At 38.5% G+C, this 17,307-nt stretch overlaps 1 long non-coding RNA gene across 2 annotated transcripts in view; it reads left to right on the forward strand.

Moving 5' to 3' along the window:
• Positions 1-360: 360 nt before the first annotated feature.
• The window catches only part of LOC135445869 (uncharacterized), a 31,096-nt gene continuing 14,149 nt past the window's right edge, over positions 361-17,307 (forward strand). Inside the window, exons 1-3 of one of the 2 annotated variants that reach the window (XR_010439623.1) lie at positions 361-425; positions 2,988-3,090; positions 9,887-9,921. This is a non-coding gene — a long non-coding RNA (uncharacterized LOC135445869). Of the gene's footprint in view, positions 426-2,987; positions 3,091-9,886; positions 9,922-17,307 lie in introns of those variants that run through there. The other variant, XR_010439624.1, reaches the window with a different exon arrangement.

Below are 17,307 nucleotides of genomic sequence, written 5' to 3' on the forward strand. Positions count from 1 at the left end.
AAACCTGTAGCACTTGACTGCTGTTGCTGATTTTCTCATTGATTTGGAAAAATGGGCAATGTTTCTCTGGCTCAAAGTGGTATAAATTAATTTATGTTAGCTTCACTACATTAACTAACGTTTGGAGCTACTAAAGTGAAAAGTACCTTGATTATAATTTATCCATTCATGTTTGATATTAGTAACTTTTAAGTGTTCTTTCTACTGAAACAAAGGGTAATCTTCCTCCACACATACAGATTGAGACTTGTTAGACCACAAATTAATAGAGCAGAAGTACTTGTGATCTTTGGCTAACAGAACTGAGGAATGAATTTTTAAAAACAAACTGTTCCTGATAACTTTTATTCCCTTCTTTCCAGAATTTATCATTTCAACCCGAGGAAAATAGAATTGACAAATCAACAAAATCCCTGAAATTTAAGGTAAAACAAAGAAAATAATTCTTTGTACATGTAAGGTAATTATTTGAAAATTGACTGTGTCTGATAGAATTATTCTGATAGAATAATAGAACTTTCTCTTCCTGTGTTAGAAATAGCTTTTAAATTCTTCAGTTTTCATCTCCTTTATTTCAACATATGTGATGAAATGCATTGAGATTTATGTATGGATATTTTATCAGTCAATCTAATTGTGATTTGAAGGTTCCTATCAGTATACTTTTCCAGTACCTTACAAATCTTCACTTTAAAACTAAATACATTTTGCCCAGATATCCTGATTCCAAGTGTCTGTGTTGAAGTCTGATGAAAGACATGGGAATCTTTTACTTTGGTATCAAACATCCCAAATATTCTTTGGCCTAAATTTTGTATTTACTTAGACATAACGATATAAATAAATTTTCATTCTTTCTTAAAGAATGAGCTGTTTGTTAAGTATATTATCCATTACACTTGAAACAGAATGATAAGGAAGCACAATTTAATAGTGTTTTGAGTTCGAGCCTCTACTTTGACAAGGTATTTGGTACAGATATTTTACACTAATTCTAACTCAATTGCAATTTTATTTAAATTTATTTCTTCTATTTAAATTTGACCAAGAAAGTAGATTTTTGTTATTTACCTGATGAAATATATTGACTGATATGAATATATTCATGTACTGGCATAAAACTCCCAATGATCCAGACTGAAAGACCTGTCCTGCATTATTTCCTCTTTATGCACTCTAATTTAGATCCCTTAAATACTTACATGCTCTTATCCAAATGCCTGATTGATTTTAATGATATAAAAGTGGCAGAGTGGCTGCAAATGAAATTCCTCACTCAGGAAGTGACCCAATAATTATTTCTGTGAAAAATTGCTGAATTTTCCTGAAAAGCACTCCAAATTATTTCATCAGGAGTAAACACATTTCTGGGAGAAAGATTGCTCTGAAATGTAGGTCTTTACTCTCAAAATTAAGTCAGAAAAGCTATTCTGTCAATACTGCATTGTGATTACTGTATTTTGATTGTAAACCCAGTATTTCTTTTGCACTTGCCAAAGAAATGAGGTTTTTCCAAATGATAAGCAAGGAAAAGTAGCTTGTTTCAGAGGTATAGGAGGCACAAAACAATGTTTCCTCCTCGATTTCTCTTTTCCTCTAGCAAAAGCCAGTGAAGGGGCTTAGGGAAGAGTCCCCTTAAGAAAAAAGCAGACATTGTTGTGAGGGAGGGAGAAGAGATTGAGGGAAAGCACAAAGTGCTGCCATTGGAGAGGGCCAAGACAGCTGAATCAGGGTGATAGAGGCTTTTCATTATCAGAAACAATTGCTCCAGCAAGAACAGCATGGGAGTTCATGAAATGTTTTTGAACTCGGATTCCTGATAGGAGCTCATTACATAACTTGTGCTTTGTGAGTGCTGGCAACTGGCAACTTACAGAAAGACACAGCCAGAAGCAATGTGCTCAGCTGCTTGCTTTAAAAAAAAAAAAAAATCACCTATATCTGGGCCAAGCATTAAACAGACAAGACAGACAAGCCTATCTTTACCCCTCCCCCTGCCCCCTTCATCAACAGAAGTCTGGTTTTCATCACAGATTAATAAACGAAACCTTCCATCATTTTTCTCTGCTTCCCACAGCCTTTTGGTAGGAGTTAACAAAGCTCCAAGTCAACATTGCCACAGTGCTTGAAATGTCTTTGCATGTTTGTGCACTTGAAAGAGTTGTGGCGATAGGATTAGAGAAAGGCTTTTAATCCATCAGTGCCTATAACCTCAAAAACTTTGGGATGGTTTTGATCACATTTGGTTTGACAAAAATCTGTTGAACTGTCTTGCTTATTGTGTTTTATAATAACAATAATTTTTTAAAAAAGAGCCTGTGTTATATATTCAGCTGTCTCCAGAAGTGATTATTTGTATCATATGCTGTTAAGGAAATAAGTCTAAATGCTGAGGAATTCCAATTAAGCAGTCTCAGCTGGAACAAATAGCCGTAGGATTTCACAATACTGTTCTGAAATTATTGGCAGGCTCAGAAGCTGGGGAAATTCTTGAATTTTGGGGTTTTACCATGGTGGACATAGCCACTAAATCTTATTTGTTTTCAAATCAGTGGGTTTGTAGACCGTGTGATTTCACAATTGCTGTCAGAGGTTGTTCCTCTTTCTTACTTTCTCTTCCATCTGCCCCAAAAAAAGAAGAAATTTTAGCCAAACAAGCAGAAACTCTTCCACATTTCTAAGAGAGATGTTTATGGGACTAAATGCCATAGAACTTCCTTGGGTTCAGGTGGTTAATTTATAAGAAAAAGCTTTGGTTGTTTTCCTTGGAGGTAGAGGCAATTCTGTTGAGCCCTTGAGGGGAACCGCATTGTAGGTATTTACTGAATCTGTGAAAGTTTAACAGTAAAATCACCTATTAAGTTCTGCTCTAATATATAATTTTCTGTGTAATATGCTCATCAAAAAAACAAGTTTAAACTTTTCTGTGTTGTGTAACTCTAATTCCCTGTTTATATGATAAACACTTCTCTGTTTTGCTTTCCAAGGGCCATCACTCCCTGCCTGCCTAATCTACTGTTGCTAACAAGAATGACAGTAACAAACCAGAGAGGAACAGCCTTCCCTGGCCCTTTGCTTTCATTCTGCCAGGTGAACACATGTATTTTTTGCCCCCTTTTTGCCTTTCCTCTCTTCTCCTTTCAGAGAAAGGAAACCATTTTTATGTTGTGCTAAGGAAAAGTGATTGAAAAGTGGAAGCCCATAGTTTTCTCTTCAGCAAGCGGAGATCTGTTTTCAGTCTGATGTTTGGTGAAAGGAAGCTTCAGAGCTGCAGGCCGGCTGCCAGGAATGTCTGATTTCCTTTCCACCCACTCCTATGATCCTCCCTTTTGGCAGTGATTACTGATGACCACAGCTGTCATGCTAGGTCATGGTAAGCTGTCAAGCAAGGTAGTACATGAGATATATGAGGCCCAGTCCTTGATCTGAAGAACAAGATCTTAAATTGAATCTGGTATCAGCCAGCATGTGAACATACCACAGCAAGAAGTGCTGGGCTGATGTCAACTTGTTGTTCTGGTTCCTGAGGAGATGGGCAAGCTGTAGGTGCTTTTCTAACCTTTGCACAGCTCCTGATATCCTGAAGCATGAGGAGGGGTTGTAATTTAGTCAGGGCAGACGATTGTCAGGAATGGGCAAGTCCTTCCAGCCAGCTGAAATGAGAAATAAGCACTTTGCATGGCTCTCACCCAATGAGTGTGTAATGATAGAGGCCAAACTCCATAATTAGGGATCAGAACAACAGCATTCAGGTGGCTGTGCTGTGTACAGCACTTGTGGGTGACCGACTGTTGACATTATGGATGTGACTGAAAATCAGCACAGAAATGCAGACTTAAGAAAATGATGGATACTTTTGTCAGGGACATAACTTCTATAAATAGGACTTGCACTCTGCGTAAGGCAGTATTTTGTTAAGCTTCGTGTGTTCAGTGCCAAGTGCATAAATATCTTCTGAAGGGGTAATATTTTACTATGTTTTATGCTGTTATGCTGGGTTCAGAATGCACTTTTTGCTGTAGCATCTGTTTTTCTTCTAGTGGCATATTAAATAACGTGACTAAAGTCCATTAGGTGTTTGCTCTGTATGCCTTCCTCTGGAGGGGGAGGCATTTGTGATGAAGTGTTTGTTTTTAAAACATTAAAGAAAAGGTTGCTTTCTGTTTCCCAGAGAAAAAAAGGTCAACACTAGAGGGACAGAAGGTCATAAGTGCTGTGATTGTCCATTGTTTTTGTGGGAGTTTATTGCTGCTTTAGGCTGGCACAGCCAAGGAACTTGCCTTCAAAATAGCGTCAGGGTATGTGTAAGTAGGTGATGCTGATTTCCTTTGGTTCACATTTAAAATGACGGGGTCCAATACCTGTGGTCTTGCTCTAGTTGCAGGATGATGACCTTAGTGAGTTCCATGTGAATTTCATTTGGTATGATTTACTCCAGAACAGCAGACTTAATTTCAGCCCTTTTGCTCCTTGTTCTCACAAAACACCTATGGCCTTCGAACAAATCTTACATAAAATTGAATTTGACTTTATGAAGCTCTTACACAAGGTTGGTAGAAAATTCCAGGAACCGTTTGGACAAGAGCCAGTTTCTTTACTGATTTCTCCTAGCCAAAAAAGGCAACTAATGACTGCTTTCACAAGGCAGGGGAATCCACAGCTACAGCTAAGAGGGGTAAAAAAAATGTCATAAATAAACAAGTCCGTCCACAAACCCTTCCTCAGGAAACCAGCATGGGAAGCACAGACATTTAGAATGACAATCCAGCAGGTTTTGCCAAAGAGAGACTTTCCAAAACAGCTGTAGCAATGGTTGCAGTTTCCTTGAACGTCCCTTTTAACAGCATTGTAGCCTCAACTGTTTATATGTTAATCTAATTGTTTTCTTGCTGTCAGCTGTATTTATTGCCATAATATAAAGTTGTTAACCTTCATAAGTAACCCTTGAGAGGGAGTGGCAGGCTTCAATAAATGCTGCTGTCTATGAACCCAGTTACCTTTCAGCCCCTGTTCAGTCAGTACAGTCAGGTACAGTCAGTTTTGAGGCTGGGACTGAAGCTGGTGTTCCATGTCCCTGTAGGATACCAAATGCTTCATTTGTTCAGAAAACTTTTCTTAACTGTCCCATGTCTGGAGCACTCAGGAGTGAATATGCTTCCTCTCTTTGAATAATGGTTGAACTCCCTGTGGAAGAGGAGGTATTTAAATAACCGTGTTGCCATGTAGAGTATCTCATGATTTCAATCCTCAGAGTCCCTGAGCTATCTGAGCACATATTTATAATCAGCTTGGTGAATGCTCTCTCTGGCTATTTATCAGCTGTGAGCCTGTGTTTCCATTTTACAAGTGCAACTCTATAGCTTAAGAATATGGTATGTCCAGTCATTAGCAGAATTTTAATTTTTTTTTGTCTCTGAGAATAGAAAGTTCCCAGCATAGGACAAACCTTCTTTGTGTAACAAATACACATATACGTTTTTCTCTTTGCTTTGCTGACTTGGACTGTGGGACATAGCTGCTGAGACACAAAAGGATTTCTGTCTGGCCCTCATTGCCATGTTAGAGGGTTTAACTCTAAATATATTTGCAACTGGCAGGATCTGTATCCATACTGTTGAACTCTTCCACACTTAAAATTCCCAAATTGACTTTTGGAAGCAGTCTCTGGCCTATGCTAACTAACTTGTGAGCTGTGTCTAGGAATTATATGCAACCTGGCACTCTCCCAAATGCTAACTGACCCACACTACATCTGTGTCAGGGCTGCTCCACCCCTTTGATAGGAAAGACATTTGACATTGCTTAACCTACAAGGCCATGTAGAGTTCTTAGCCATAAACAAGCTCGTCAAGCCCCTTAAGTGAGACTCAGATGCCTACTAAATTTCAGTTCAAGTTGAAAGTTTGCAAGGCTATCTGTAGTCATCATGGCTTCTGAAAGCCCAGAGACACAATTTTGTAAATAATTTCTTTTAAAGTAGTATTCAAAGTACTTAAGTACTCAGAAGTAATAGCATTTTGGCAAGATTGAATGTCCTGGCATGGTGAAAGCATCATCAGAAGTCACAAATGGGCTTTCCTGATTTGAAATCTCCTGAAGGTTTGGGTTTGGTAGATCTGTTCATGGTGATAGAGGTGGTTTGAGCACAGAAATGAGCAGCTGTGGCTGCCTCCATTTAGGGATGTGGATAGTGCTGGTGGTGCAACGCTGAGAGCTGCCACCCAAATGTTCAGAGTTGTATCTTTCACCTCAGATAAGAACAACTGAGGTTTACCTGGAAGAACTCTGGGTTTTTCTGCTGAGTGAGGTATATATGGATTTGGGATCCTAAGAGCACTGTGGGTGTAAGGTTCTGATTGCCTGTTTCCTTCAGAAGTCTTCTGTCCTCTGTGCTAAACTTTAAAGTCAATGGTGATATTAACACTGGCTTCTTGGAACAAAGAAGTGAAATTGAACTGAACATCCTCACCCAAAGGGATGTGAGAAAGCCCTGAACACAGAAAGGGTTGATAAGTATTTCCTGTGATGAGCAGTGAGTTTAAAGACTATTTGTGGCTGGAAGAAATTATGATTTCCTGACACACTCCTCCACTTAGTGTTTCCTTCAGCAGCTTGGCCAGCTGAGGCAGCCCCTGGCTGCTGGGAACTCCATCCTCATGGCTCCTGTGTGGTCACACAGGCATGGCCACCTGGGCTGAGATTTGCCAGCCTGCCCTGGCAGCTAGGCCTGGCAGCAGAAGTGAACTTAACATCACCATGAGTCCCACTGAAGTGCAGGCAGCACTGACCCAGGGAAATTGAGGGCAGGTGTCTGGTGTCCTCAGGAGTGCCTGGATCATGAGGCTGTGTGCTCCAGGGTACATCATGTTGCTGTAGATAAAAAATGGCGCTTTGAAGTGACAGTGGTTTTGTCTGTCTCAGTTGAACTTGTGCTAGCAAACAAGGAAATTCCAGAAAAATGCTGCAGAGACTTTCATGTTCTCCATCTATTGACCTTGCATGAGAATCACCCAAGCCTTGCAGCAAAACTCTGCATTTTACTTATTTTGTCAGCCAGCCTTCTCCTTATAATTGAGCTCTGTTTGCATCTCATATTTATTACTGGGTAACCATCTGCTTCAAAACTGCCTTTAGACTAAGACTGCTCTCTTGGTCAAAGCTTATATCCTGTTGTCACCAGCAATTCCACTGAATATCAGGGAATGCTGAAGACACACTTTTTCAAGGCTGTAAACTGACTTGTGTTAGATAATTGGAAATGAGAATCAATACTCAGTTTCAAACGTTGAAATTTACAGTTTTAAAACAAATCTTCTCACTTCCAGAAAAATATTTTATGTGGGAGGAGTCTGAACAGAAAATTGTGCTTAAGAACAACATAAACTGTTGTGAAATGTGAATTGACTCAGAATTTTTACAGATGGGCTAAAAGATTGAAGAGAAAGACCAACTGTTAAAAGTGAATAAAATTTTAATTGTTTGCTATTCAAATGGGAGTTAACTGAAGTGAAATGGATATAAATTTCTGTTCAGACCTACTTCAGCTGGTTCACATCCTATCCTAACTAGGATAGGACATGAACCAGCTTAAAGAGAAAATAATTTAACACTTTGTGAAGAAAAGGATTGTGCTAGGTTGAAGGACTGGATTAGAAATGACTGGATTCCACATGAAGGAGTCATCAGTCATGAAGTTTTATGTTTTGTGCGTGCTCTCCGGAGAGCAGGCAGATCTAATCTGTGAGGAGCTGCCTGCTGACTCAGGCTGCTGCGGGAAGGCGTTGAAGGACAGCCAGGGAAATCTCTGACCTTCACTTTGCCGCTGACCGTCACTTGGGGTTTTCCTGCCTGGAAAGGTGGCACTGCCTTGGGGTAGCTGGGGAGGAAACAGAGACCAGAACCATTGACCTCAATCTCAACAGAATACAGAAAAAGACAATAAACTCCAGGAGGAAAAACACAGGATTGATTTACCTAGGAGGAAGTGAGAATATTAAATTCTTTCAAGTAACTTCAGGAGGTGTAATAGAGGAAATCTATTGAAAACACACAGAGTAGACATCTGTCTCTAGCCAAGGATTCCTATGGCACACAGAAGGGATAGATATCTACTGTATAATCAGTATTTTACAACTGATGATACCTGTGAATACTGTGGGATTATTGCAGAGAGTGAGAGATATTTGTGCAGTCACTCCTTCTTTTAAAAAGCATGGGAGGGCCAGAGTCTAACAGTGGGCAAGTTGCAAATAGTAACTTACAGAATCTTACCCTAGACAGAAATTCCTTGTTTCTTTCCTCATTACAGTATTATATTGCATTGACTCTGGTTTCCATGCACCAGAAGCATGTATCATATCCTTATCATATCCTTAGGTTCTTAGGCAAAGAGATAATTAACATATGTCAAGGGAAGTTCTTACACTCCAGCTGCACTTGGCCGACTGACAGCAGCTAATGTATGGAGAGAACAGAACACCAGAATTCAGGAATTGTGTCCTGTCTGATGATGAAGATGAAATAATGGAAAGTATTCTCTTTCTCCCCAGTCTGTTGAGTTTGATGTTTTTATAAATCTTAACCTAGACTAAATTTTCATACATTTTGAAAATGAAAAAAATAGAATTTCTGTCTTTTATAATATACACATTCATTAAGAAGGAAGATAGAAAATGTTTAGAGTAATTCCTTCTATGACAGAGAGATAAAAAAACCAACTTGTTTCCCCCAACTCCACAAGCTAAACTGTAACAACACAATTCTATAATTAATGTGAAAATAAATTTTACTCCTTTGTTGATGCCATATTGCCAGGTAATTGCAATCCTTTTTGTTTGTATGCCTAGGACATTGTGTTCAGGCTCAGTGCAGTGAAAGAAAATCCAGTAAAAAATCTATTTTGCAATACCAAAAGTAGTTCTTCTTATTTCAAGGAAATAATGAATTTTGTCAAATCAACAGTTATGACTAAGTGGGCCTAAGTATAAGAAAAACTAAATAAAATGGTATTGGTTGAAAACCACTGCATTTTTTTCCCAAAGTACCTTGAGAAAAAGTTTCCTCAGAATCTACCCTGTAGCAAATGAGTAAAGGAGAAGCATACCTACAACTTACTATGTGTGTGTCTCATCACACTATATTCTAGCATATCTTTTGTTAATTTCCTATATTAATGTTATAAGTGACTGAAGACATGGAAATACACCTTACTCTATCAGTATTTACTTGATGTTAACTGTGTCTAACAATGGCTTGGCAAAGGAATCACTGCTAGGTTTAATGCTCTGTTGGCTGGCCCAGAATGTTAAAGCAAAGTTTAACATTTTATTTATTGCTCGTTCATTGTATATCATCGAGGCTACATGATGTGTTTGGACAGCCTAGTTCTCATTCTCATAACTAAAGAATTCCTGAGTGCAGGAATTCTTATGGGAAAGCAACAGAATTAGATCAGTAGAGGAGATTTGATTTATGTGAACTGTTGTCTCTCTAATATTGGATGTCTCCAATCTTCCTAATTTAAGAAGATCAGGATATCAAATGCATAGAGATTTTGTATCAAATGCTTTAGATTTGGGTGCACTGTGGATTTAATTTCTCTAAGCAGTTTGCTGCCCTTCTAATATCTTTAGAGTTGGGTTAGTCTATTTGTAGTGTCTAGTAAGTGGTTAAACCTAACTTTCTCAAAATATGCAGGTCACAAGTGATAGTATGACCAATTGAAGGTTCTCTTTAGAGAATATAAAGTTATTTTTCACCTCTGAGTTATCTTGAGTCTAAGTGTTCATTCAAATGAGCGCCAGCTGGTAGGAATATTTCTGTAATTGCAGAGTGACATAATAAATAGGGCTGAGAAATTTCTAAAGCTGTTCCTGTTCCATTTCAGCTGGGCACTCTGGCAGCATTTGCTGTATAAGGGAGTCTTCATCAGCTAATGGCAGACTCAGCTGGAGCAGTGCGGCAGACCCGTGGTTATATACTGGGACTGGAGAACCTTTGGAAAAGTCATGCTCCAGCAGGCCATGCTCCCTAGAGTAGGATCTGAGAGGATGTGGGGAGAATGCTTGGTGGTGTGTCAGCCTTAAGAAATACATAAATCAATATACAAAAGGAAACCTTGTATGCTGTCAGTTGATATCCATGTCCAGGAAGAAATGAGAAAGTAGGGGTACGTGTGCAGCCTCCTGGCAGTCTTTTGTGTTTGCCTTTCATGCTGTGCAGGTAGAAATATATAACCTTAATATGCAATTTGTGTTTTCAACCTGCTCTGCATTTCAAATGGTGAATGAAGAGCTGTGTTACAGGCAAATTCTGGAGAAAATAAAACAAGACAAGCAAGCACTAAGGGGGAGCCAGGTAGTGGATTTCATATTCTGGGGCTGAGAAGCTACTGCAGGCACGTAGCTGGAGCTGTGTGTTGGGTACTGTGTACATGACCAGCACTTCCAATGTTATTTTATTCTTCTTAAAACCACTGGCACTGCTGAAAAAACTGTGTGGTGTACATTCACTTTTATTTTTAGTTGTTGTAACTTTTTCCTTTAGATAATCTAAAATTAAATACTCTGTGGATTCAGCTACAAAAGCTCAAATAGCTGTGTATGTAAAAGAAACCTCCTGGTAAACTGAGCATCCCACTGCCACAGAGCATCACTGGCACTTGCTGTGGGATGCTTGGTCTGCTGACAGACTGGAGCAGGACAGGGAGTACATGGGGACTTACTGGAATACATCCCAAGAGTAATGGCTTATAAAGACTTGCAATAAATATTAAATGCCCAAGGTAATATTCTTTCTAATGAACATTTTAATGGTTTCTTTTCCCCAGCAGGGGACTTTCAGACTTCTTAATAGAGGCGCAGAATGAACCCTTTGTGCTGCGGCTGTCTCTCTCCATCACTTTTTGTTTTCTTCTTGCCTGTCCCTTATTGCTGGCTGCCACTGCTTCACTCTGCCTCCAGCTGTGAGGGCAAAGTTTACAGTGTCTTCAAAACCTGCTCTTTGTTTTCTTTGGTTGGGGTAAAGCTTGGTGAGGGACAAAGCAAAGTGCCTCCCTGCCCACTGGAATGCTCTGGGCAGCATTCCTGTGCCTCAGCCCTGCTCCCTAACACCAAGCATGAGCTGGGAACAGAAGAGCCCAGACTGTGTCTGCAGTAAGACACCATCACAGGCTGCCTATGGTGGAATTAACTGAATAAGGTTTCACACCATCAACAGAGGCAAACTTCAGACATTTTCACATGGAAGCAATTGTATTGCTCTCCAGTGCACCCATGCTGTCTGCATAGCTCATCTTTTCCTATAGATTCTTTGCTAGATGCAGGATTCTTTCTTTTTTTTCCCACAGTTTGCCTAAAGTTTATATAGGCAACCTTCATGATGGAAAACAACTTCATGTTCTGCCCTAGTGATTTACCAAACTCCACAATGACAGAAAATATGAATATTAGTTTCCTATCAAAGTGTTTTCTGTTAAAATTCAGTCCTGCTGTGAGATTTTGCCTAGCCACCTTTAAATAGTTAAGAACTGTATTTTTAACTGGAGTTAGAATATTTCCTAAAGGAACCTACAGTCTGGGATGGAGTCCAGATGTACATTTGAGATGGCTAAAATGGAAAGTCCTGATTTTTTATTAGGCATGCTATTCAGAGTGCAAAATGAAGTGTGAGCAAAGAGAGCATGTTGGCATGGCAACAGCAAGTAAAATTTAATGCAACAGGTTTTGATTCTGACCTGCAAAAGGAACTGTTTGTCCTGAGAGACAGATTGTAGCCCATAAAAATTTTAGAAGACAGTAACTTGTCTTCACTACAGGCCAGAAACTGGGGAGCTGGATACCTTAGAGGGTTTTAGCCAACAAAAGAATCTAAATATTCTAATGGTTCTTGTTCTGACATAGATGTGCAAAGAGGATTTGCTTCAATAATGTGTCTGTTGCTCACATGATAGCCACCTGCAGGCAATCTCTTAAGCATAGTCTTTCTCTGTTATTTATAATAGTGTATGTGGTATTTGTAAAACTGTAAAACATAATGAGACTAAACGCTTTGTGGAAAAATACACAAAGTGTCAATTACCATGATTAAAATTTTAGTTTTAGGAATTCCTGTCTCCTAAATCTATGATGATTCTGCAATTATGTCCCCACTACGTGTTACAGCTATTCAGCCAAAAAGACTGAGAAGCAGCAAGTTTGGGACAGCAAGCTGTTTTCTAGATTAGTTTATTAAGGCTGGAAGCAATGGCAGATAGCTTAAACTGCATAACTCATGCCAGGTATTTGATTCTGAAGGATGTGCTCATTTTCGTTTCAAGATTAGCTGCCCTGGATTCCTGAGAGCAGAGCTGGCTGCACAAATCACATTCAAAACCTTTGACTGTCTAATTCTGTCTGCAGCCACCTCATCTGTCTCCATGGGAAGAAGCAAATTTACAGGAGCAAAAAGAGGAATGAACTACTTTCCAGTGTTTTGGTTCAGAGGAAGAAACAAGAGTAACTCAAATCTTAAGAATAACTTTGATCTTCCAGGATTTGCAGTTCACCCTCTGGATCAAAGATGCCTATAGAAGTTTGGCTAAGGGTAAGGGATAATCTTCCAAAATGAAGGAAAGATTCTAGACATGGCTTAAGACTCATCTTGGAGGGGACTTGGGTCACCCTACTGGAAGTGGAGAGTAGGCATCTGTGTGTGCTTTGTGACCTGAGGATCCTTGGATTGTTTTCACCTCACTGTTTGCAGGTGTCTTCATGGAAAAGTGGGCAAAGGCATTTGTGCTTAAAACCACATATGTGCTGTAGGCAATAAAATCTGCTGTGAAGTAAAGCTTCTCCAGTCTTCTGACACACCACACCATGCTCTCACTGCAGACAGATTGGAGCGGCTCAGGGCAGAACCAAAGCAGAGCAGACTCCTTATTGCACTGTGACTTCTTGTTGGCTAAGACTTGTGTGACCTTCTCACAGCATGAGTGCTTTCTGTAGTGGACAAACATAATTATAAACCACACAAGACTTGACTTTAGTGCATTTCTGACACTCTCACTACTGGCTGTATTTGGCATGCTCACCCTAGTTAATATAGGCCTATCCTGACCTACATTTTAATATAGGCCTATCCTGACCTACATTAATAGTCCCTTTGTCTATATACTTAATACTTGAATTCTTTTTAAAAGAAAGGTACTTAGAATGCTGTGTGGCTGAAAACTTTCAGTAGATGTACACTGAAAATACATGTTATTTTTTTCAAATCCTATTGAGAAAAGAAACAACATGAGGGGGGCTGCAAACAGCGAGTTTCAATGTCATTTCATGCAGCATGGGTCATGATCTGAAGTCCTCTCTAACCCCATTTTATGTGAGCCTTCCTTTTCTGGTCTTGGTGAACCTCAGGAATTTTCAGCTGTTGATGTGGGGTTTTTCCCCCAAAAGTACACAGAAGTGAAATTTTGCTGTTTAATAACATCATCTAGATCTTTTCCCATTGCCTGCTGAAATCAGTGGAAAGCCAGTCGCATGGAAAATTTTTTGCAGCTCTGATATTTTTCTGAAAGATATATTTTTTTCTTGGTGCAAGTATTTGGAATCCAGGAACCAGTGGTACGTACACTGGAAGAAATTTCATCAGTCCCATGTACTGTAAATTGCTGCCCACTTAAGATTCATCAGGTAGACAGAGCCCTTGGCTTCACCACAGTGGGATGCACCACAGGAATACAGTGGCTTAACAATGCATGATAAAAATACTAAAAAGACAATATTCTTTCCTTCCATTTAAAGTGTACCACACAGCACTTCCTTTGGAGGAACAGAGAAGTAATTATCATCATACCACCATTTCCTCAGTGTCTAGATTAACAACAGGTTATGGGGGTTCAGAGTGAGAATTTCAGCCTTGTTACCATTTATAGGTTCTCTCTGCATCCTATAATATACTTTCCCATTAGCTAAAAGTGCCATTTCAGGAAATTGCCTTAAGGCTTGGTTTGATTTCAGGATGGGGCGGGGGGACTGTGAGGGAAAAACACAGTTGCCCTGTTCCACTGTAGCTCTAGACAGTCACTAAGAAGCAGGTATGCAGCTTTTTTATCAGTCAGTTCTTGTCCATTTATTGTTCAGTAGGATGTCATCTTCAAGAAGTTCACACAGACCACTGCATCTAAACCTTTTACAGGTAGACAGTAAAAGGGTAAAAAGAGGGAAGGGATAGTAACAAATGATTTCATTACAATTTTCTAGTTTTGCTAGTTGCTAAATTTTATTAGACAAAGACCAGAATATTAGCTGTGCTAATATTCATTAATCATAGCTACATGAAAATATGTTTGTCTTTAATCCCCAGGACTGGTAATTGTACTGAGATTATTTTCCTTTTGTGCTGTCATTGCTCCTGACAGGAAAACTTCTCAAAAATGAAGCAACTGATAGTCCTGTAGGCCATGCCTAACATGAATATTTCTTAAAGACCTCAGTAGTTTTGATTTGTGATTCGAGATGTTGCTGTCTCCAGGTCCATATTTATTGAATTTTGAAATTCATACATCTTCAACAAAACAGTTCTGCAGATAAATGTGTTTGGTCTCAATTCCAGTCTCAAGTACAATTACTCTTTTTCCCTTTTTTCCCCCCTCTCCATTACTGAAAATCCATAAAGAATATATTATACTTTTAAAGGAAGTAGTTTTAATCCTGAGTGAATGAGATTATGGGATGATAGATATCTAACAATTGAAACTCTGGATAAATTTGCAAGTAGAGAACCCCATAAATATCTAATTCTTTGCAGAGACGTCATAAATGACACCAGCAGTGAACGGCCAGCAAGGGCCTCATGTGCTATGTATGAAAGCCAGTATTTTTTTCACTTGAGCTATTTATTATAAATCTGGAATAACTTAATTTTAAATTAGATTACTTGAAAGAAAATCTTTACCCAAACAACTTGTGAAATTATATTTTCTGTTTTTCAAGCATCATTTCAAAAGTGAAGATGCTCTTCTAGCAACACATTTTGCACAAAATCATCTGCCAGCAGAAAACTTCAGTAATGTTCTTGACCAAGTACAATAGATCCTGTAAATACTGATCTACAGTTTGATTTATTTTCTCATGTGGCTCATTAAAACAATTACTGTTTATGTTTTTTTCCTCTCCTATTAATGCAGAAACCCCCCATACCTAGACATAGAATGACTATAGTAACCATTGTTAGGATTAGTGAGGATTTTGTTTTAATTGTTATGTGTGGAGTGGAAGCAGGAGTTATGTATATTGTGCATTTGTATTTATTTTTCATAAAATATAATAATTCAACTTCTTTATTTTCAAGGGTAATTCTATCAGATTCTTACATCTGAATGCTTCTTGGTCTTCCACATGACCTGTCATAGGATTAAAAAGTACATCATCTATTTTAGTAGTAAATCTGATCAGGGATGTTGTGCCACTTCGTTTTTAACTCAATTTTCATTTGACAGATGTGTATTTAGGTAGCATATACCATCTGACTGATGCACAAAACGTATTCCTCCAAAGAAACCATGTGTCTTCTTCACCTTTTCCATCTCCTTTATGCATATGTACAGATAGGGCTGGCTATTCCAAAGATATTAATATGAAAACGATGACAATATACTTTATAGTCAGAACAGGGCATGACTGGAGCAAATCAAGTATGCTCCAAAGACTGTGTGCCAGACCTCCTTGTCAAGAGCAGGTGGCTGAAGAGTCAACAATATGACATAAGTGCTTTGAGTGTGATCCGAATGAGCATAACTGATTCACTACCACATGGTATCCATACACTTTGTGGGGGCCTTTAGCCCACACTGAGGCATTGAGACATAAATCAGCACACGGGGATGTTTCTACTATGCTGATCAATGAGATACATCATTTATATGAGATGCATGGTTCTATGCCTACTCAAGACCTCTTACAGATGTTGCCCCCATAATAGTGAATATTTGAAGAATTTTTTTTGCTGACGAGGAATTCAAAAGTGTTTTTGATAAAATTAATTTGTATGCTATGCCATGGCAATATCTGATTGTTGGTTTATACTCAATGAGAAAATCATCAAAATCCCCCTGAAAAAATTCCAAATGTTCTAAACATTCCTAAGAAAATACAATACAGCATGGACAGGGGGAATATCTAATAACTTGTTAAATTATGAAAAGTAAAATAGCTTCCTGCTCTGATGAGGTCCACAGGTCCACAGGAAAGACTAAGACTCCAGCTCCTATGTTACTTAAATTTTGGAACTCTTTTAAATTATTCTCTCACCAGAAAGTTAAGGAAATTAAGTCTTATGAGTAAATGCAAAATTGGATTAAAAGAGAAACTAGATGATAGTGACCTCATTATATTGTTTAATTGAAATACACTGAGGAGATTCTACAGGGGATTGTTCTCAATTAAATATTGTTAAATATTCTCATGAATTATCTGAATAAAGGAATAATATTCTATGCAGTAAATTTGCATATGACAGGAGATGGGGGTGGTTCTGAACATGTGGAAAGCAGAATTAGAATCCCAAATGATTTTGACAAATTGGAGACATCATCTGAAAAAAATAGGATTAAGTTCAATAGGAACAAAAGCAAAGTGTTAGGCAGAAATAATCTGCACAGATACAGGATGGGGTAATACAATAGACAGCAGTTCTCTGGAAAAGATCTGGGAATGTGAATCAAATTAAACATGAGTTGATGAATTATTAAAAAGCTAAGTGGCCAGCTAGTATGTATATGAAAACCAGAATGCAGCCTGCAGAAGTAATCTTCCAGGAATTTATACTGGTAAGGCCTCTGGAGCACTGTAGCCAAAGAGAACTTGAAAATTGTAGTTGTTAAGCACACACAAAAAAAAAGATGGAAGGGTCAGGGCAATAATTAAGATGTAAAAGAACCATACTGTTGTAAGGAAGAAAGGAGTAATATGTTCTTTTTGTTTTCATGGCAGATATAATAAGAAAGAACAAGCTAAATTACACCAGGGGAGAGTCAGAGTAGTAGTTAGGAAAACCTTTGTAAATATAAACATAGCCAAGCCTGGAGAGGTGATGAAATCACAATCATGGAGAACATACATTTGTAAAAAGTAACACAAAGATTGATTCTGCCTTAAGGACAAACAAAATGACCTTTTAAAGTACTTTGCAGCTCAACTATGATTTTGTATCAAGACAAGAATAAGTTTTGCACCTTTGCTTATCTCAAATTTTCTTATCTCAAATTCTCTTCTCCATTAAAAGATTTAGTGAATCACAGGAAAAGTTCCTAGTCAATGACAGCAGTAC

This window comes from Zonotrichia leucophrys, chromosome 3 (assembly GCF_028769735.1).
Source record: "Zonotrichia leucophrys gambelii isolate GWCS_2022_RI chromosome 3, RI_Zleu_2.0, whole genome shotgun sequence".
NCBI classification, from domain to species: Eukaryota; Metazoa; Chordata; class Aves; order Passeriformes; family Passerellidae; genus Zonotrichia; species Zonotrichia leucophrys.